General features: G+C 35.6%; 1 protein-coding gene across 20 annotated transcripts in view; it reads left to right on the forward strand.

Annotated features, from left to right (window-relative positions):
- The window catches only part of RIMS1 (regulating synaptic membrane exocytosis 1), a 488852-nt gene that overhangs the window by 226189 nt on the left and 240483 nt on the right, over positions 1-22180 (forward strand). Inside the window, exons 1-2 of one of the 20 annotated variants that reach the window (XM_032593200.1) lie at positions 18687-18691; positions 20875-20878. The exons of the other annotated variants lie outside the window; for them this stretch is intronic. The gene's annotated coding sequence lies outside the window, so the exon portion shown is untranslated. Of the gene's footprint in view, positions 1-18686; positions 18692-20874; positions 20879-22180 lie in introns of those variants that run through there. 20 annotated transcript variants of the gene reach the window in all.

Raw genomic sequence — 22180 nt, forward strand, 5'->3', positions numbered from 1 at the left:
ACAGAGCACAAGTGGGGGAGGGACAGAGAGAGAAGGAGACACAGAATCCGAAGCAGGCTTCAGGCTCCCAGCTGTCAGCACAGAGCCCAACGCAGGGCTCGAACCCACAAACCTCGAAATCAGTCGGTTGAGTGACTGAGCCATGCAGGTGCCCCTATACATGCACAATTAAGTGGAAGTGGCATAGCTGACTCTTAAATTCTAGGCTAACACTGTAACACTTGAGGACTTGAAGACTGTACTCAAAGAAAATTTACTTATTAGAGGAAGGTGCTTAGTATAGGTGTCAGGGTCTGAGAGGGAATCAAATGGAGCCTGAAGTAACTTGGTATACAAAGTTGATGTGGATAGAAGAGAAGTAAAACATCTACATCTAAGGGAATTTCACAAGTGTTTCACTCTCAGATAACAGTCAACTTTGTTTTGATAAGTGAAAGGTGAGAAATGTTTTTGTGTTTGGGTAGAAGTGAGTGGTATTGCTATTTTCCAGGTCTGTTATATGCTCAAGAAGGGAAAACAAAACCAGTCAATCGATGCACTCACCCACTAAACCCACAGTGAGCTCTTCTGTTTGGAAGATGGGGATCTTTAGGAATTAGCCCCATGATCTACACAATGGCAGAAGAAATATACACCAGCATAAACACAGATGATTAAGTGAGATTTCATATAACTCAAAGACAGATTTTCATACATTAAATAACACTTTGCTGTGGAGAGGAGCTATGAGTATTTGAATAAGGATGAGTTAGGAATTAAAATGTGTTTGCGAAAACTATTTTTACAAGTCAATTGAACTGATGAATAGAGTAGATAGAGCTGAGGCCTGAATTAATGATCTGTAAGCTAAATAGACAGGATTTCACTGAGTGAAGAGTGAAAGGTAAATAAAAAGTATGTTAAAAGAATTAGTCATAGATACTTAAAGAATTCTGACTATAATTAATAGGAGATAACAGAAAATGAGAAAAAAAGGAAATGGAAGACATAAATACAATACTAGAAGAAAATACTCTCAAATTGTTGAAAGACTTGAATCTTGAGATTAAAAGGATATATGTCATGTAGTAAGAAAAATTATTGAAAAAAGATTTACACCAAGACACCCCCTTGGTGTCTTTCTAAATACAAAGATTAAAATCCTGAAAGGATTCAGGAAAAAATGAGAAAGTTTACATACAAAGAAATGAAAATCAGATTGTTATCTGACTTTTATCATTGACAGAATGTTTGAAGTTAATCAAGCAGTATCTTCACTGTTCTGAAACAAGAACTTTCTGAATCTTGAACTCTCTATATAACTAATGAGGGTTACCAATTTAACACATTTTTGACATAAAAATATTCAGGAAGTTTACCTTCTACAAACTTGTTCTGAAATAATCTCTCCAAGATTTAGTGCAACAAAATAACCGGGTAACATTTAGTATATGAATGTAAACGTGGTTTAATATCGAGAAATCTAACAACAGAATTCAGTGTATTGAACAAGTAAAGGAGAAAATCATATAATCATATCAATAAATGCTTCAAAAGTATATAATCAAATTGATAGCCATTTCTAATTAAACTCCAAGAAAGTTAGAATACAATAAAGCCTCTGAAATATGAATAGAGATTTTTACCAAAAACTAACAACAATTATTATTTTTACAGATGAAACACTAAAACCATAGCAATAAATACTACCACTTAATATAATTACTATTATTATTTAATTTAGCCTTAGATATTTTATCTAAAATAACTTGCATAAATGTTGAAAGAAAAAAGAGGTATCTTATTGCTAACTAGGATTGTATACCAAAATGAAAATGAAAAATTTAGTAAGGCAGCTAAATATAAAAAAAAATATGCAAACCCAATTTGTATGTACCATAATTTATTCAATATTCTGGGGCGCCTGGGTGGCTCAGTCGGTTGAGCGTGCGACTTCAGCTCAGGTCATGATATCGCGGTCTGTGAGTTTGAGCCCCGCGTTGGGCTCTGTGCAGACAGCTCAGAGCCTGGAGCCTGTTTCAGATTCTGTGTCTCCCTCTCTCTCTCTGACCCTCCCCTGTTCATGCTCTGTCTCTCTCTGTCTCAAAAATAAATAAACATTTAAAAAAATTTTTTTAATTATTCAATATTCTTATCATTTCTTATTTTTTCATGCTAAGAACAACACTACAGTGATTATCCTTGTGCATATATCCTTACTTTTTAATGGTTTATATCTTAGGGATAAATTTTAGGAAAAATAAGTTTTCTAAACTGTTTTCCAGAAACGTTTTAATAATTCAGAAATGTTTGATAGTATATTTCCCCCATATATCCACCAGTAATAAATACTAATGTTCTTTTTGATTCCTGTCAATGTAATTCATATAATTTAACATTTTATTATTAATTTAATATATTACTTTGATTTTCATTAAGCTTATGTATTATTTCACTTATTTTGGGGTATCTGGGTTTGATTTTCTGAGAATTGCTTATTCATTCTTTCACTCATTTTTCTGTTGGTTTGTCTTATTCTTGTCAATTTGTAAGCACTCTATGTATTAAATATATTAGCATCTTATTTGTTAAATGCATTGCAAATATATATATTTTTTCTTAATCTATGTTTTGTTTACTGGTTTTGTTTTGCTTTCAGAGCTCTTCTGTATTGCTCTTCTGTGGTAAAATTAAGGTGCAAAGATGTGTGCCCCAATTAAAGTGTATATGATCTAAGTGATGAAAAATCATATGTGAGCCTGTGCATGTGTGTATAAAAAGTATGAAAGGTAGACTTTGAGACTATATCTACTAACTTGCAGGGATATCAATGGTATATTGTTATTTGAAAAAAAAAAAACAAGTTGCTGAATAATGTGTAAATTTCCTTCTTTAAACCAATTTGAGATATAATTACATATAAAACTCACTGTTTTAATGTAGAATTCTGTGATTCTTAGTAACTTTACTGAGTGGTACAGCCATCATCATAAATCAGTTTTAGAACATTTTCATTCCTCCAATAAGATGCCTCATGTCCATTTGCAATTAATCCCCATTCCTGACCCCAACTCCAGGCAACCACTAATCTACTTTTTGCCTCCATGCATTACCTTTTCTGGACTATTCAAATAAATGAAAACCAAATATATATATATATATATACACACACATACATATACATATATATATATATATGAAAATAGGCTTACATATGTTTTTATCGAACAAGGAAGAGGCTGAGAAGGGATATGCATCTGGCTGTTGACATTGGTTAAAGTCAGAGGATTGGAATGAGAGCAAGGGAGGCAAAACAAAAACAACCAAGTAAGCGCTCTTGAAAACAACAATGTAATCCAACAAAAAATAAGCATAAACAGAAAATTCACTTAAAGCATATTACAAACAACATAGAAGTACATAAAGGAAAATCAACTATAATGTGTAATAAAATATCATTTTGCCATCAGATCAACAAAAATTCAGAAGACCGATGACATCCAGTGTTGCTGGGATTTTGAGAAATGGCCATTTTCATACCTTGCTGGTGAGAGAATAAATCAGTCCAGCTTGTTTTAAGGGCAATTCTTTAACATCTACCAACACTTAAAATGATGTTTACCATGAACAACCCTACATTTATATTTTTAAATCCTAGGAAAACTGCAGGGGCACCTCGATGGCTCAGTGGGGTAAGCATCTGACTCTGGATTTTGGCTCAGGTCATGATCCCATGGTTGGTGAGATCAAGCCTTGCATGGGGCTCTGTGCTGACAATGTGGAGCCTGCTTGGGATTCTGTCTCTCCATCTCTCTCTGCCCCTCCCCGACTCGTGCTCATGCTCATGCTCTCTCTCAAAATAATAAACATTAAAAAAGTAAAATCTTTATATACATATGTAGGTATGTATAACTAACACACACACACTATACACACATATACGCACACATAGAGTATATAGTGTTGGAAGGATATATATGAGAGGAGACTGGCTTTTATCAGGACCTACGAGGCCTTGCAAGAACTGACCTCCTCTCCAGCATCCTCTACTAACTTGATTTCATTTCCTCTTACAAGCCCCTTCACGTAGTCCCCACTAGTCACTGGCCTCTGTTGTTCACAAACCAAGCAAAGCCTTTACACTTGCAGTTTCCTATTCCTAGAATGCTCTTCCTTCATTAGTCTGACATACAGCTGTGCCTTAGTTCAATTGGTACCTCATTAGAGATGCCCTTCCTGAAAACTCTTTCCAAAAAAACTCTCCCACCTACTACCCCTGACTCTCCCTGGCTCTTGATTCCAATTTATATTTCTTATAACACTACCTAACAGAGTATATATTGTTGATGTATCTTTTTTATTGTCTGCTTGTTCCCACTAGAATGTAAGCTTCGTGATAATGGGGACTTGTTTTCCTAAAGCCTGATTAATATCTGGCACTTAATAGACACTGAATAATATTTGTTGAATGTTCAATGAATGAATTAGATTATAATAGTTATCAGATGTTGGATGAAAGGAAAATTGCAGATTTCAGTTTTAACTTTATTTTTAATTCTTTATTTTTATTGTGTTTTTTCAAAAGAATATATTTCCCTCATGTGAGCATTGCTGTTTTAATAAGTTATTTAAAAAATCACAGATCAAATACAAATGGTCTACCTTTCCAAATTAATCCATAAAGCATGTTTTTAGTTACATTCTTCAAATTACTTAAACCAATCTAAGCTTAAAATAAAGTCCTTCATTTTATATAAGGTAAGAAGTTTGAAGATTGATTTAAGGTATTACATAAATAGTAATGAAGGAAAGAAGCTAATTTATTTGTGTTTACTTTTGTGGGATGAGTACAAACAAACTGGGACAACTTCCTTTAATGCTATGTTAGAAGAAAAATGTTTCTCATTCTTATGAACAACTGGTTTGTGACTAAGTAGAGCTATACTGGTTTAGCAAACTGTTCTAATCAGTGATCTATAATAAACAGTAAAGACTTACTTTACTGGGACATTTTGATTTAAAAAAAATCATTGACTATCCACTTTTTCCATAAAAAAGGCTATTTACTTCATTTTACACCACTGTTTTTAAATATATTATTACCAGCAAGAAGCACTATTGCTCTAGTTTATATGTAATCCTGTCCGTCTACTAGTAATAGAATGATATTAGAAATTATGTGAGTAACATCGACAGTTAAACAGTGACAGAACAGTCTGTGTGAAGATATCTACATAACTAATCAGTTTAGGGTATTTCAGCACATTTAGAATTTTTAAAGAATAGTTTATTATGTTGCCTGGCAGAAGTTACAAAGCATTAGAGAGAAGCAATATCCCTATTGCATAGTATAATACATTATGGTTTACTACTACCGTCCGGTGTGATTATTATACTTAATGCGTAATGCCTTAAGCTCCTTATAATGGCTATTTGAATTTTGTTTGAGTTTGTGAGAAAATGTGCCCTCATTTCTCAAACAAGAAGGCAGACCCATGCTATGTGTGGCACTGCTATCAGACTTCTCAGAGCTGAGAGATGTTCAGATCAGGAATTAAGGCACCTGGAGGTAGGTTTCCCATTGTCAGGTTATCAAAGAGTAAGGGGCCATCTTAGTTCATATTTGTATCTCTGTCCTTAAGAGATACCAACATTATATAGTATACAAAGTATAACTATTTTCCTTTTGCCATATAGATGAAAAGATGTACTTTTCAGTAAAAGTGAATAGTCCTTACCAGAGTTTTGTGGTGTGAGAAGAAAGTTGGGGACAAGCCTAGGAGAGAAGAATCATTCTTTAGGGTGATGATGTTTCATCTCCTTCCTAAGAATAGCAGAAAAAGGGGCGCCTGGGTGGCGCAGTCGGTTAAGCGTCCGACTTCAGCCAGGTCACGATCTCACGGTCCGTGAGTTCGAGCCCCGCGTCAGGCTCTGGGCTGATGGCTCGGAGCCTGGAGCCTGTTTCCGATTCTGTGTCTCCCTCTCTCTCTGCCCCTCCCCCGTTCATGCTCTGTCTCTCTCTGTCCCAAAAAATAAATAAACGTTGAAAAAAAAATTAAAAAAAAAAAAAAGAATAGCAGAAAAAAAAATTGATAATTTACTGATTCACCATTTGATGAGAAGTAGGTTATATATATCTTGTATTTTGGGGTGGGTATGAATTCCAATATTGCCAACAATATTTTGATAGACCATTCTGCACGTCTTGTAGGAATAGATAATTTCTCACAAATGTTTTTGTTATTGGAGAGTTTAACAAACTATTTGAAACAGTTATAAAGTTTAGCCATTGAATAACACAATTACAGACTTTGGAAAAAGATTCATTGAGAAGTGATATGGTCAAGAGATGTATGCCAGAAATTATGTAAGTAAAATGCTAACCTTCTCCTCTGCCAGTGATATAGGGCAGGTGAACTGTGTATGGTGGTCACCAGCGTGCTGTTAGTAGAGAATAGCTCCAGAGGGGCTTTCTATGCTATTAATTTTCTCAATTCCCCTACCCCCCAAAAAGCTTAAATATACTTCCAAGTTATGACTATTTAAATCAGTTTACTAGTGCATCTTAGGATCCATTATTGTCGGGGCACCTGGGTGGCTCAGTCAGTTAAGCGGCCCACTTCGGCTCAGGTCATGATCTCGCGGTCCGTGAGTTCGAGCCCTGCGTCGGGCTCTGTGCTGACAGCTCAGAGCCTGGAGCCTGTTTCGGATTCTGTGTCTCCCTCTCTCAGACCCTCCCCCATTCATGCTCTGTCTCTCTCTGTCTAAAAATAAATAAACGTTTAAAAAAAAAAAAAGAATCCATTACTGTCACATTTGGTAAATTAGATGCTATATTTTGAGGCAAATGTATCATTAAAAAGTTGTATTTTCCCAGAGGATGATAGTGTTGAGTGGTGGCCAGTATGCTTAGTATTGGAAAGAACAGAAATTTCTCTCAAACAAAGGGAACGGAAAGAGTCCTAAACTTGACATTTTATAAAGCTACCTGATCTTTACTACACAATTTAAATAACCCATGGAAGAGTAAATGCTGACATTTTACATTTTTAAATAGGCATTTAAAGATAGTGAAAAATATCTTGGTATTATATCTCAAATATATGTTTTTCAGAATTTAATGTACTCAGAGTAATGTTGGCATAGAGGAGACTGGTCATAAGAAAAGTAAGTCACTAGTCTTAGATTAAAATGGTTTGTTCTCATCTCAGTTGAACTGTAAATTAAATGTGTCACTGGGATAATCTAAATTTCTTTTATCTAAATAGTGTCTTTTCCTGGAAAGTGATGAGCATTGAATTAGGTACACTATAAACTTCATTCTGGTTCTAACACTCTAGTAGTAAAAATATTAGTAATTCACATACTTTTGATAAAATATTTTACATCATGCTTTTTAAACAATTATTAAAAATTAAATTCTGTGTTTGCCTTAGTTTAGTGAGTCTTTTAAAGTTCTGTATGTCTTCTAAGAGATCACTATTTTAAAATTTGTAAGCTGAGTATGTGGGAGGGAATTTAATTCAGCCTCCCATTAAATATCCAGCACATGCTACCTACTTTACATAAATTATCTCTTTTAGCCATATATAATATATATTGTTGTATATATTTATATGTATCAAGTTAGCTATTATTGTCCTTAATTTACAGAGGAGGAAAGACTGTATTTCAAAAATCGGTAAATCAGGTATGTCCAGCTCTAAAAACTATTCTCTCCTTCCACACTGTATCATTTTAAATGAAAATATGTTCTTTATCCCTTGGAACAAAATATGAGATATTTTGTTATTATTTTATATCACTTTATTTAAAGTGATATTCTAACAGAAAGTTGCAGAACATTAAAAACATTCAGTATATATTTTAATAGGTTAAGAGTAAATTTCTTGTCTATAATATATGTTTCATTTCCTGAAAAAAAGTATATAGCCATTCATATTTATTTCTGAAATCGATTAGAACTTACCCCCAGATCATATGTGATAATAAAGAAAAGGTAGGATTTTATGCATGGTTTCAGAGTTTTCTCGCTGTAAAATCTGTGTCAAAAAACACTTTTCCATTATGTATATAGAAATGAGGTTAACTCCAGATTCATATTAAGCAGGAATCATCTTGCAATGGCAGGTGTTTCTGCTATGTTATGATATTATTTCCAAGGTAACAAAACAGAGCATCATAAAGAAAGAGTTAGGTTAACAGGTGTGAAATAAACAACAGGAGAACACTTTACAAAAACTGTATAAACCTTAAAAAATGGATGACATTTTTGGTAAACATCACCACTAGCAATAATACATATGGAATTAGGGAGGGAGTCAAAACTTATTTAGTATGTGAAGTACAAGGGAAAATTTGCCAATGTGAATTTATTAGAAAGAGGAGAATTTATTCAAACAGACTTCTCCATGGCAAAGTTTTGTTAAGTAAGTTATCCTTTTAAGTTCTTTAATAACCATGGTTATATTAGTTGTGATATTTTGGTATGGAGTGGATAAACTTATTTGCATGTGTAGGATACAGTGTTAATGGTGATTGATGTATGTGTGTCTGTTTCCTTTTTTTTTTTAATTGAAAGCTATTTCAATTTCTTTCTAATGTGTAGGCTAGTCATAAGATGCTTTTGGATATGATGTTTATCTCAAGACTAGAAGCAGCAAGATGTATAATTTCATTTTAGGTATATGTTGACAGTGGTTTCTTGGAGGAAGAAAGACATTTTAGAAAACCAGAATGTGGAATTGGTCCTGTTTCTGTTTCAATTAATAAGACATATCAAAGTAGGAAATTCTTTAAGTTCATGGTATTGGGGAAAGATAACCCATATTTATTGTTTCATGGGAACTGGCATCCAAAGGAAAATAATTGAGTTAACAAAGTCTCAACCATAAAACTGTGGTATTTGAGAAGAGTGGCAAGTTTTGGATAGTAGAAAATCTTGGTGGAGGGATGGTCAAGAGGCTGCCAATGACGGAAAGAAATGTGTACGGAACCTCACATTTTTCTGTGGTCTTACGATTATGACTCCGAGGGCAGGGAAAGAAAGACATTAAGTTAAAACCTTGGTGATGAACACAGGGTTTCCCCTTCCTCCCATCATGCTGTCTAGATGTTCAGTTGACATTTAGTGCTGCCTGTGAAGATCAAACCCCAGTTTGAGAAGAGAATAGAATTACTCTAGTCTGTGACAGAGGGGACATAACTAATTTCCCTTGGTACTAAATGTTTCTTCTTAATTATCATATTTGTACATATTTTCTGCTAGAAGCATTACACTCAACAACAAATAACACATTACTGGATAAGACCCTATTACTTGAATGAAAATTCTGATCCATCGTAGCTTTTGGCAATTAAAGGATAACAGAAGGATCCTAAAAATGGTGAGAAAGGGATGGGGAAAAAATGAGAGAAAAAGTCAAATATAACTAAAAGTAAATGTGTCCTGGGCCACAGTTTTCTGGGCACAAATTCATGATTGCCTGATTTCTTTCTCTGTAGCAGGCGATGCAGTCAGATGTTACTGAAGCAGAAAATCATATCCAAGCCTGTTTAAGACACAGCGACAACAAAAACTGACAACTATTCATTCTATGTCTAATAAGTGTTATTCAAGCTGTTGGCCATTAATAAGATAGTCTAATTTAAAGCCATATATGTTTTGACAAAGGTTTATAACTCAGAATGACTTCTCTTCAATTTATAATGGTCCTAAATTTCAGAAAATAGTTAAAATGCACTTTATCAGGGAATAAAGAAGGAGAGGTGTAAGTCTACTAACGGTTTCCTGCGTAGAGTAGGAATTTGACATGGTGACTCTAGAGGATATGCCTTATGTCCTCTTGAAATGTCAGGACATGGGGTGCCTGGGTGGCGCAGTCGGTTAAGCGTCCGACTTCAGCCAGGTCACGATCTCGCGGTCCGGGAGTTCGAGCCCCGCGTCGGGCTCTGGGCTGATGGCTCAGAGCCTGGAGCCTGTTTCCGATTCTGTGTCTCCCTCTCTCTCTGCCCCTCCCCTGTTCATGCTCTGTCTCTCTCTGTCCCAAAAATAAATAAACGTTGAAAAAAAAAAAAAAAAGAAATGTCAGGACGTGAAATAATTAAGACATTGGAATCTGAGGCATGAGGACTTTTTCTGTTTATGAGTACAAATGTTAAAGCATATTTGACCTCCACATCTTCATTAATAAGTATATTTTATTGTATAGAAATCTCTCAAGCTAGAATAGCTAGAATTGTTTGCCTTATAGGTAATCTAATGTCTCAACCTAGTTTTGCAGGAATTGAAGTAAACAAAAATATGCAGTAATTTCTGTTCTTTTTGTTTGCTTATCAGTATTCACAGGTCTGATTTTCCTGTCTTATTTTTTGCTTTCCTTTCCATTCTACTTCTCAGGTTCTCATTCTTGATATTGTCTTCAATTTAAGCATCCGCTCCTAGGTGAAGGGCCACAGGGTACACTTTAGCCATTGGAAGCCCTTTGCTACTTTTTAATCATTAGGACCCTAATAATGACAGCCAGAATTATTGTTACATTTGGTTCAGGTGGACCATATTGCAGTTATAAATGCAGCTGAAAATAATTTTAGTCTAGAATTTCTGTAAGTGCTTAAAGTTGGAAGGGTGTATATTCTATTTGAATGGAAAAAGTGACCAGCCACATCAGGATAAAAGTTGAAACATGTGATATCAGATATCAGAGTTTAAAAATTACAAAGAAGAGGTCTTGAGAGGTTTTCTGATTCTCTGTGAGTACCTTCGCCACAACCTGCTCAGATTAGTCTTCAAAAATACTCTTTACAGGGGAGAAAAACATGCCATCCTGTTATCTGAACTGTATTTGGCTCTTACTGGCAATAAATTCTTCCTTATATCAGAGGCTAAATCTTACCACTGCAATATGGGCTTGTTGTCTCTAATACTCTCTTCTACTGTAACAAAGAAGAGCAATCCCTTTCTCTCTCTCTCTCTCTCTCTCTCTCTCTCTCTCTCTGTCTTTCTCTCACAATATACTATATACATGGTATATAAGACTGGGCTTACTACTTAAGTAGGAAGGATAGCATGAGCTGGATGGGAAATGCTTGTTCTTAAACCCCATATTTCATTTACTTACCAAACATTTTTATAGCACTTATTATGTGTCAGGCATTATTTCAAGTACTTCACAAATGTTAACTATTTTAACCATCACAAGAAAAGTTGGAAGAAGTACCATTAGTGTGCCTATTTTACAGCGAGGAAACTGAGGCACAGAAAAGTTGGGTAGCTTGCCTAGGATCATAACTACTAACAAGTAACAGAGGTAGTTCTTAGCCACTATGCTATACCCTTCTCCTTTAAATCTGCCTGCTTTTCTATGATTTCTTTAATGTATTTAGGTGGTTCTGTTCCCAACTGTATCCCCAACTTTGGTTTTATACTACCGATATTTCTAAGGTTCTTGTGCAGTGCATATCTAGCATGTGTGTGTGCACATGTGTGGACATATGCTTACTTACTGGTTGTGTGTTCTGTTATTATGACAGCATTCATAGAAATACTGCCACTAATGGAACCATAAATTAGGAGGCAAGAAATATGTATATTTCCCCACCCATCCTACCCTGCCCTGCCATTAAAAACTCCTGAGACTGCATTGTGAAACCTTGGACAGTTCATGACCTCTCTGAGTCAATTTACTCATTTGTAAAAAAAAGGGAGTTTTCTCATCTTTAAATTCTAGACCTGGACCAGGACATATGTTTATTTCTAAAGTTAGCCAGTAAAGACATTTCTCCTTAGGATGGAGCTGACCTTTGATATTTGAAAGAACTACGCCCCACAATTTTAATAAAGTCCTAAGTTTTCAAGAACTATAATAGGATATTATTCTCATAACAAAATATAGTACAAAGATAGTTGGAAATTTTACATGACCACTTTCTAATCTCTGTTAGTTCTAAAAATACTGAAATAATTTACAAATTTGCTATAATAAGTTATGTAATAAAATCAAAACTTACATTATTACATTATATAACCAATCAGATAAAAACAGCAGCAACACACCTGTAGTCAGACAAAATCAGGTTTACATACTTTCCAAGGTAGAACATTTTGGAGGAAACTTAGGAAAGATTCTGAGGAGGGTCCAGGTGAAGCAAACCTAATATGATTGACAATTGTTTAATTTGATATGACAATTATTTTGATACAAGGTTACTGAGGATCATAGATGGGACCTGCCAGTCTGTAGTGCTATCTCCTCAAATGTATTATTTTGGAAAATCCAATGAGTTTAACAGTTGCAGTTATGTGTTTGCTTGTATAAGGTGGTTGTAATTGTTACAGAAACTTTTTTTAATGTTCAAAATTTAAAACACACAAGGCATAAAAGGGCAGAATTTATTTGGTATAAATAAATTTATTTATTTATTAGGTATAAAAGATGCAGGAGAAAAGAAAAAGATGCGAGGGGAGACTCTATTGAGAACATAACTCTCACCTAATGAAGGTATAAAATTAATTATAAACTTGAATATGCAAGCAATTATGCTATTTCATAATATCTTTGCTGTTCTGTGAGATGAATTGTCTCTGCTTGGCAGACTGCTCAATTCCTGGAAAGAAAATAATATATATACATCTATATGAAACAGCTATAATTCTGCAAGCTGGGAAGATAATTCCATGTGGAAAGAGCTACACATTATACAAAAAACAGAACCTTTTCCCTTTTGTTTTGGTTGAGGTTTTTGGCTCCTACTAAGGAGCAGTATATTGCTATGCTTTCTGACAACTAACCAATGGCTGAATGTAATCATTGTACAACTCTAAAATGCATAGGAAATGAACAATTCAACAGAAATTTATTGAGCATCAATTATGTCTAGAGCATAGGATGGTTGGTCTATAAGATTAAAAGAAAATAAAAAAGACTCACCTTTCAAGGAGCTGCAGTCATAGGGAGGACAACTGCAACAAAAAGCTAGAGATTAATATGAAAATAAAAAAATGTATCAAAAACATGCTGTGAGAAGTTAAAGGAAAAATAAACTGGTTAATTGGCTAATGTGAAAATTCTTACAAATGCATAATCATTAATCTACATATAATTAACATGTTATTAATCTACATTTATTGAAATAATTAAATTCTATCAATGTAAGAATACCAGAAAATCCAAGATATATAGTCATTGTGAATCTTTTACAGGTACTGTTGTGTGCCAGTCTCAGCGTGTCTATGACCAGTGTTGTGGCTGGCACAGTCTTTGTGGTTCTTATGATTGCAAGGCACCCTTAGCATCAGGAAACTTTGAACAAAAATTATTACTTACAAGTCCTGGAAATTACGGGGCACACCTGAGGCCACACACTGAGGAGAGAGAAAGAGACAGACAGAGAGGTTGAGGGCAAGAGCAAGAGTGAGAGCATGCAGGCCTGGGGTTTTGCTTTTACTGGAGTGTAGGATGAGGGCCTAGAGTTCTGGGGCTCACGCTTTATTGGTGAATTTCAAACATAATAGCAGGACTTTAAAGCAAGGGGAGAGAAAAAAATAGGCAGTCCAAATGGTCAGTTGTGGAAATTAACCAAAACCTCATAAACAAAGGAGCCTTAGGGTAAGGAGGTGGGCTGCTTCTTTATCTAGTCTGTGGCTGGCACTGTGTTTATTAGATACCCATCTGTGAAGTGAATGTTTCTTTGAAGTGGATGGATGCCTCAGCAATCAAACCTTCAGCAAGGCACTTGCATTACAAACAAAGAAAAAACATCCTCTGATGGATCTAAGAAGAGTTGGTTTTCAGTTTGTTCAGCTTTTCTTCTGAGAAACATGAGGATTTTTTTCTTGGCTGTTCTCTGTGAGAATATGATGGGTTTCCTAGATGTAAAGCCCACAAAAGTGAAGGTGGGGGGCTAAGAATGTGGCCCCCAGGAATTTCTCATGCTACTCTACAATCAGCCCCTCACAATTTATCAAAATTACCATTCAAATCTTCTTGTAAGTTTATAGCCACAGGGTCCACTCCTCCAGGTTATCTCAACCCTCTGAAAACTCCCATGTCAGCACCTTGGCTACTAAAACCCTGTAGCTCTCTATGCACAGCTTTTTGGACATAATCATGCTCTGAATGTGAGTTTATGTTCAGATGGGATCCCTGTTAGGCAAATATTCTGGGCCTTAAAGAAAAGGATGGGAGATAGAGGAAGCTGGCAGACTCGAGGATCCTGAGCTCACTTCCTTCCACCAACACACCCAGATAATGGCGATACATGTAAAACTGAAAGTGACCAGAAGACTGGCAGAACAGACCTATAGTTAAATGTAGAGAGGAGGCCACATCGAATAGGATAGGAGGGGCAGAGATGTGCTTGAACCAAACCCCTGGTGAGACTAACCACAAAGGGAGGGATACCACAAACATGGAGAAGACGGAAGGTCAGACCCCATACCAGGCACCTCGGGCACAGGGAATTCCACTGGAAAGACCAGACCCTATAACATTTGGCTTTGAAAACCAGTGGAGCTTAACTTTACAAGATTTTTAAATCAGTGGGGCTTACCTCTGAGTACCTTAAAAATCAGTGGACTGAGCTCCAAGAGAGCTGGAGGGCAATAGGAGACTGAGTCCTTGTCCTTAAAGAGCTAGCCTCTCTAAGATAAAAGGTGCTGGTGGACACCATTTCTCTTCCCCTCCCCTAACCTGGATAGCTGTATACATGGAACCAGCACAAACACTCTCCACATACCTTGCCCTTAAAGAGCTAGCCTAACAAATAACCTGGCCAACACACAGAATGAAAGTAGCAGTTTGAAAAGTGCCAGGGGTATTTATGAAGAAGATTTATTTAATAATCTCAGAATGTGCACTGGAGGGGCAGAGATCTTTAGGAGACTTCTCTAAGAAAAAAGGTGCTGGGGGCGCCTGGGTGGCGCAGTCGGTTAAGCGTCCGACTTCAGCCAGGTCACGATCTCGCGGTCCGTGAGTTCGAGCCCCGCGTCAGGCTCTGGGCTGATGGCTCAGAGCCTGGAGCCTGTTTCTGACTCTGTGTCTGCCTCTCTCTCTGCCCCTCCCCCGTTCATGCTCTGTCTCTCTCTGTCCCAAAAATAAATAAAAACGTTGAAAAAAAAAAATTAAAAAAAAGAAAAAAGGTGCTGGTGGACACCATTTCTCTTCCCCTCCCCTAACCTAGATAGCTGGATACATGGAACCAGCACAAACACTCTCCACATACCTTGCTAGGACCATATGCCCTGCCCTCACATCCCATGCAGACCTGCCCCACTCAGAAGGCATTCCTCCAAAGCAGCTCTTGCCCAGACATAACCTGCAAGCAGCCCTGGCAGGGACTGGCACCACTCCAAAGTGACTGTTGCCCTGGCATTGGGGTAGTAGGGAGGGGATAACTACACATACCAGCATGCCAGAGGCTTTTAGCTGACAGCATTAAGGAGGGTGTCCTGCAGTTTGGAGCAACTACAGCCCCAGCAGAAGAACTAAGGGCAGACATCTGGTTTCACTTTTGGGTTGGCCCACCAATGAAAGCCTCTCAGGGAGCAGTGCAGGGAGAGTGCCATGTAGCTCCATGTACATGCAACTACAGCAGAAAGTCTGAGTGCCAACAGGTACCCTGACTGCTGACACCATCCAGCTAAAAGCCTGAGGTGACCTCAGACAGGCCCTCAACAGCACAGGGACCAAACTTTGCCTGATGCATCCAGCTAGACTGAACGCAAATATGATTCAGCCACAGTAGGCCATTTGCACCCACATACACCCTTAAGAGTACATGGTCCTAATGACCAGGGGGCATTGTGCTCAGGGCACCACAAGACCTCTACTTTATACGGCCACTACATTCAAGATCAAGAGATGTACTTGACCTTCCTAATGCATAGAAACAAACACAAAGACTTAGAGAAAGTGATGAGACAGGAATATATCCCAAATGAAAGAACAAGACAAAATCATAGCAAAAGATCTAAATGAGATGGAGACAGCGATATACCTGGTAAAGAATTCAAAGTAATGGTCACAAGTACTCACTTAGCATGAGAAAAGAGTGGAGGATCTCAGACCTTTAACAAAGAGAGAGAGAGAGAACAGAGATGAAGAATTCAATAACTGAAATAAAAAATACACTTGAGGGAAACAGCAGATTAGAGAATGCAGAACAGATCAGCCATCTAGAAGATGGAGTAATGGGAAGCAAGCAAGCTGAACCGCAAAGAGAAAAAGGAATCATAAAAAAAAAATGAGAATAGGTTAAGGGAACTCAGTGACCTCAATGAGGGTAATAATCTTCACATTATAATAATTTCACATTTCACAGAAAAAGAAGAGAGAGAGAAGAAGGAAGAAAATTTATTTGAAGAAATAATAGCTGAAAACTTCCCAAATCTGGGGAAGGAAACAGATATCCAGATCCTGAAAGTGCAGAGAGCCCCTAACAAAATTAACCAAAAGAGGTCCATGCCCACACACATGATAATTAAAATGGCAAAAAGTAGTGATAAAGAGAGAATTTTAAAAGCAGCAAGAGAAACAAAAATAGTTACATACAAGGGAAATCCCATAAAAGCTATCAAATTACTTTTCACAGAAATTTTGCAGACCGAAGAGACTGGCATGATATATTCAAAATATTTAAAGAAAAAAAAAAAACCTGCAACCAAGAATACTCTTCCTGGCAAGATTATCATTCAGAATGGAAAGAGAGATAAAGAGTTTCATAAGTAAATAAAATTTAAGGAGTTCATCACCACCAAACCAGCCCTATAAGTAACATTAAAGGGAAGACTTTGAGTATAAAGAAAAGTCCATAAGTAGAGGTAAGAAAATTAGGAAAGGAAAAAAATTCACAGTTAAATGCAAACATATGGTAAAGGTAGTAGGTTATAAAACCAGTATGCAAGTTAAAACACAAAAGCAGTAAAATCAATTAGATCTACAAAAATCAGTCAAGGCATTCACAAAATAAAAGGATATAAAATATGACACTGTCCACATAAAATATGGAGAGAGAAGTAAAAAATTTAGTACTTTTGGAATGGAGTCAAATTTGACCTACCATCAACTTAATATAGACTACAATACACATAAGATGTTATGTATGAAATTAATGGTAACCATGAGTCAAAAACCTATAATAGATACGCACACAAAGAGAAAGGAATCCAAGCATAATAATAAAGAAAACAATCAAGCCAAAAGAGAAAAGAGCAAGAAAGAAGAAACAGAGTAGAACTACAAGGACAATCAGAAAGCAAGTAACAAAATGGCAATTAGTACATACTGATCAGTAATTACTTTAAATGTAAATGGACTTAATACTCCAATTAAAAGACATAGGGCAACTAAATGGATAAAAAAGCATGGCCCATCTATTTGCTACCTACAAGACACTTACTTCAGACCTAAAGACACATACAGATTGAAAGTGAAGGGATGAAAAAATATTTACTATGCAAATGGAATTGAAAGCTGTGGAAACAATATTTATATCAGACAAAATAGACTTTAAAAGAAAGACTGTATCAAGAGACAAAGAAGGACAGTACATAAGGATAAAGAAATCAATCTAACAAGAGGATATAACAATCATAAATATCTATGCACCCAATATGACAGTGCCTCTTAACTGACTTAAAAGGAGAAATGAACGGAAATAAAATAATAGTAGGGGACTTTACCACCTCACTTACATCAATGGATAGATTGCCCAAACAGATAACCAACAAGGAAACAATGGCTTTGAATTACAGATTAGACCAGATAGACCTAACAAACATATAAAGAACATTCCATCTATAACAGTGGAATACACATTCTTTTCGAGAGCACGTGGAACATTCTTCAGGATGATCACGTTAAGCCACAAAACAAGTCTCTGTAAATTCAAGAAGACTGACATCATGCCATGCATCTTTTCTGACCCCCAACTGTATGAAACCTAAAATCAATTACAGGAAAAAAATCTGGAAAGAACACAAATATTTGGAGGCTAAATAATGAATGGATTAACCAAGTAATGGAAGAGGAAATTAAAAATACATGAAATAGGGGCGCCTGGGTGGTGCAGTCGGTTAAACGTCCGACTTCAGCCAGGTCACGATCTCGCGGTCCATGAGTTCGAGCCCCGCGTCAGGCTCTGGGCTGATGGCTCAGAGCCTGGAGCCTGTTTCCGATTCTGTGTCTCCCTCTCTCTCTGCCCCTACCCCGCTCATGCTCTGTCTCTCTCTGTCCCAAAAATAAATAAACGTTAAAAGAAAAAAAATTTAAAAAAACATACACGAAATACATGGGAACAAAAGAAAGGAAAAGACAATGGTGCAAAATCTTTGGGATGCAGCAAAAGGAGAGCAGATCTAAAATGGAATTTTATAGCAATACAGGCCAACTTCAGGAAATAAGAAAAATCTCTAATAAACAACCTAACCTTACACCTAAAAGAGCCAGAAAAGGAACAGACAAAGCCCAAAGCCAGTAGTAGGAAAGAAATAAAAAGATTAGAACAGAAATAAATGAAATAGGGACTAAACCAAAAACAAGCAAACAAACAAACAAAACAAAATAAAACAAAACAAAACAAAAGTGAAAAGATCAATGAAACCAGGAGCTCGTTCTTTGAGAAGGTAAAGAAAATTGATAAACCTTAAGTCTGACTCATCATGAGAAAAAAAGAGAGGATTCAAATAAATAATTCCAGAAATTAAAGAGGACAAGTAACAATCAATATGACAGAAATACAAAGGATTATAAGAAAATATTATGAAAAATTATATGCCAACAAATTGGGGAGCCTAGAAGAAATGGATAAATGCTTAGAAACAAAAAATCTCTCAAGACTGAATCAGAAAGAAATAGAAAATTTGACTAGACTGCTTGCTAGCAATGAATTTGGATCAGTAATAAAAAAAAAAAAAAAAAAAAAAAAACTCCCCACAAACAAAAGTCCAGTACCAGAAGGCATCACAGGTGAATTCTAACAAGCATTTAAAGAAGTTAATGCCTTCTCAAACTCCAAAAATAGAAGAGGAAGAATAGCTTCCAAATTCATTCAGCATTACCCTGATACCCAAACCAGATAGACACTACAAAAAAGAAAACTGCAGGCCAAAATCTCTGATGAACATAGATGGAAAAATCCCCAACAAAATATTGCAAACCAAATTCAAAAATATATTTAAAAATCATTCACCAAGATCAAGTGGCATTTATTTCATGGATTAAATGGGTGGATCAACATTCACAAATCAATTAATGTGATACATCATATTATCAAAAGAAAGGATAAAACCATATGATCCTCTCAATAAATGCCAAAAAGTGTTTGACAAAGTACATCATCCACTCATGGTGAAAACTCTCAATAAGTAGATTTATAGGGAACATACCTCAACATAATAAAGGTCATATATGAAAACCTCACAGCTAACATCATACTCAGTGGTGAAAAACTGTATTTTTACCTTAGTATCAGGAAAAAGACAACAATGTCCATTCACGTCATTTTTATTCAGCATAGTATTGGAAGTCCAAGCCCTAGCAATCAGACAAGAAAAAGAAATAAAAGACATCGAAAGTGGTAAGGAAGAAGTTAAACTCACTATTCTCAGATGACCTGATACTAAATAAAGAAAACCCTAAAGTCTCCACAAAAAAGCTACTAGAACTGATAAATTAATTCAGTAAAGTTGCAGGAAAACATACAGATGGCCAACAGACACGTTAAAAGATGCTCAACATGACTCATCATCAGCTGAATACAAATCAAAATCAAAGTATTATCTTATACCTGTGAGAATGGCCTGAATCAAAAAGACAAGAAATAACATGTTGGTGAGGATGTAAGAAGAAGGAACCCTTGTGCTCTGTTGGTGGTAATGCAAATTGTTACAGTCATTGTGTAAAAACAGTACAGAATTTCCTCAAAAAAATTAAAAATAGAAATACCATATGATCCAGTCATTCCACTACTGGGTATTTATCCAAAGGAAATGAAAACAATAATTTAGAAAGATGCATGCAGTCCTATGTTTATTGCAGCATTATTTACAATAGCTAAGATATGGAAACAAGCCAAGTGTCCATTGTTAAATGAATGAATAAAGAAGGTTTGGTATTTATATGCAATGGAATATTACTTGGCACTAAAAAAGAATGAGATCTTGCCATATACAACAACATGAATTGATCTAGATATAATGCTAAGACAGATACCATATAATCTCACCCATATGTGGAATTTAAGAAACAAAGGAAAACAGAGATAAAATAATCCCAGACTCTTTTTTTTTTTAATGTTTTTATTTATTTTTGAGACAGAGAGAGACAGAGCATGAGCAGGGGAGGAGCAGAGATAGAGGGAGACACAGACTGGGAAGCAGGCTCCAGGCTCTGAGCTGTCAGCACAGAGCCCCACGCAGGGCTCAAGCTCACAGACTGTGAGATCATGACCTGAGCTGAAGTCGGACGCCCAACCTACTGAGCCACCCAGGTGCCCCAATCCCAGACTCTTAAGTAGAAAGAACAAACAGATGGTTGCCAAAGGGGAGGTGGGGGTGGTGCATGGGGAAAAGAGGTCAAAGGTATTAAAAGGTACAAGCTTCCAGTCACAAAATAAATAAGTTATGGAGAGGAAAAAGCACAGCATAGGGAATATTGTCAATAAGACTGTAAAAGTGTTGTTTGGTGACAGATGATTACTACACTTATTGTGATGAGCACTGAGTGATGTATAGAATTGTTGAATCATTTTGCTCTACACCTGAAAATAATATAAAACACTGTATGTTAATTATACTTCAATTAAAAAAAGAAAAGGAACAACTCTCAGATCTTACACTACAGTTATATGGATGTATATTTTTTAGAATAGATAAGAATCATCTGTCTTAAATAAAAGAGTGGTAACTGTCCAATTGGCCTAGTAACTGATGTTTTAAAAAAGGATTATGCCTAATGGAACATAGGGATAATGGAATAAAAACAATGTAGGTCTCTGAAATTATTTTTTCAAGGTTATCTTGGTTCTTCTTGGCCTTTAGCATTCCCACAACAATTTTAGAGTGACCTTATACATTTCCAGAAAGACTTGGAGGGTAGGATTTTTTGTAAATGTTAATGGAGGATTGCATTAATATATAGAGAGCACATTTGCACATTTGTTATTTTGCAACTAATGAGCATAGTTCTACCTATACATATCAATGAAGCCAAATTTTACTCAATTCTTCTATATGCTTACTGATTTTTATTGTGCATGTTCCGTCAGTCACTTAGAGATGTGTTTGTAAATCTCACATTATACTTGTGATTTGCCTATTTTTGTCAAGTTCTCCTTTATATATGTTGACATTATGTTGTTAATGCATATAAATTAGAATATAGTGTCTTTTGGATGGATTAATCTTATATCACAATAAAATTCACTTTATTTTATCTTTAGTAAGGTTTCTTACATAAACTCTACTTGTTCTGATATTATTGTAACTCTACCAGCTTTCTTCTGGTTAGTGTTTGTGTGATATTTCTTTGCTTTTTCTTCATTTAATCCCCTTGTATCCTTATATTCAAGGGGAATCTCTTCTAATTAGCAAATAGTTCACTTACGTGGCTTACAAAATTCAGTTTGATGATTTATTCCTTTTAGTTGAAACATTTATTGTGTAAACATTCCATAAAGTGACATTATATTTAGGTTTAAATTTACCATTTTACTTTATATTTTCTATCTCCTACCTTCTTACTTACTTTTGAATTAATTATATTAAGCATTTTATCCTTCCACTAGCTTGTTAGTGATACATTATTTTATTTGTTATCCACAAAATATTATAAATGCTTAATGTATATTAATATATTTATCACTTCTTGGAATATACAAGAACCTTATACTAAATTAATATAGTTTTTCCCTTCCAACATTTAATGCTGTTATTATGTTTTAGTTTATAAGATTAATATTATAAGTTATTCTTGTTTGTCATCAATCTCCATTTAGATTTACCAATTTTTGCTTTCCAACATTTGCCATATCTTTGTTTCCACCTAGCATCATTTTCCTTCTGTTAAAAACTCTCCTTAATATTTTTTTTACTGTGGTTGCAGATAACACACTTTTTTTTAGAATCAAAATGCCTTTATTTTAAAAGATATTTTTCACTACTATAGAATTGTATTTGGCATTTATTTGTCTTTATCACCAAAAA

Source organism: Lynx canadensis, chromosome B2 (genome assembly GCF_007474595.2).
Source record: "Lynx canadensis isolate LIC74 chromosome B2, mLynCan4.pri.v2, whole genome shotgun sequence".
Classification (NCBI taxonomy): Eukaryota; Metazoa; Chordata; class Mammalia; order Carnivora; family Felidae; genus Lynx; species Lynx canadensis.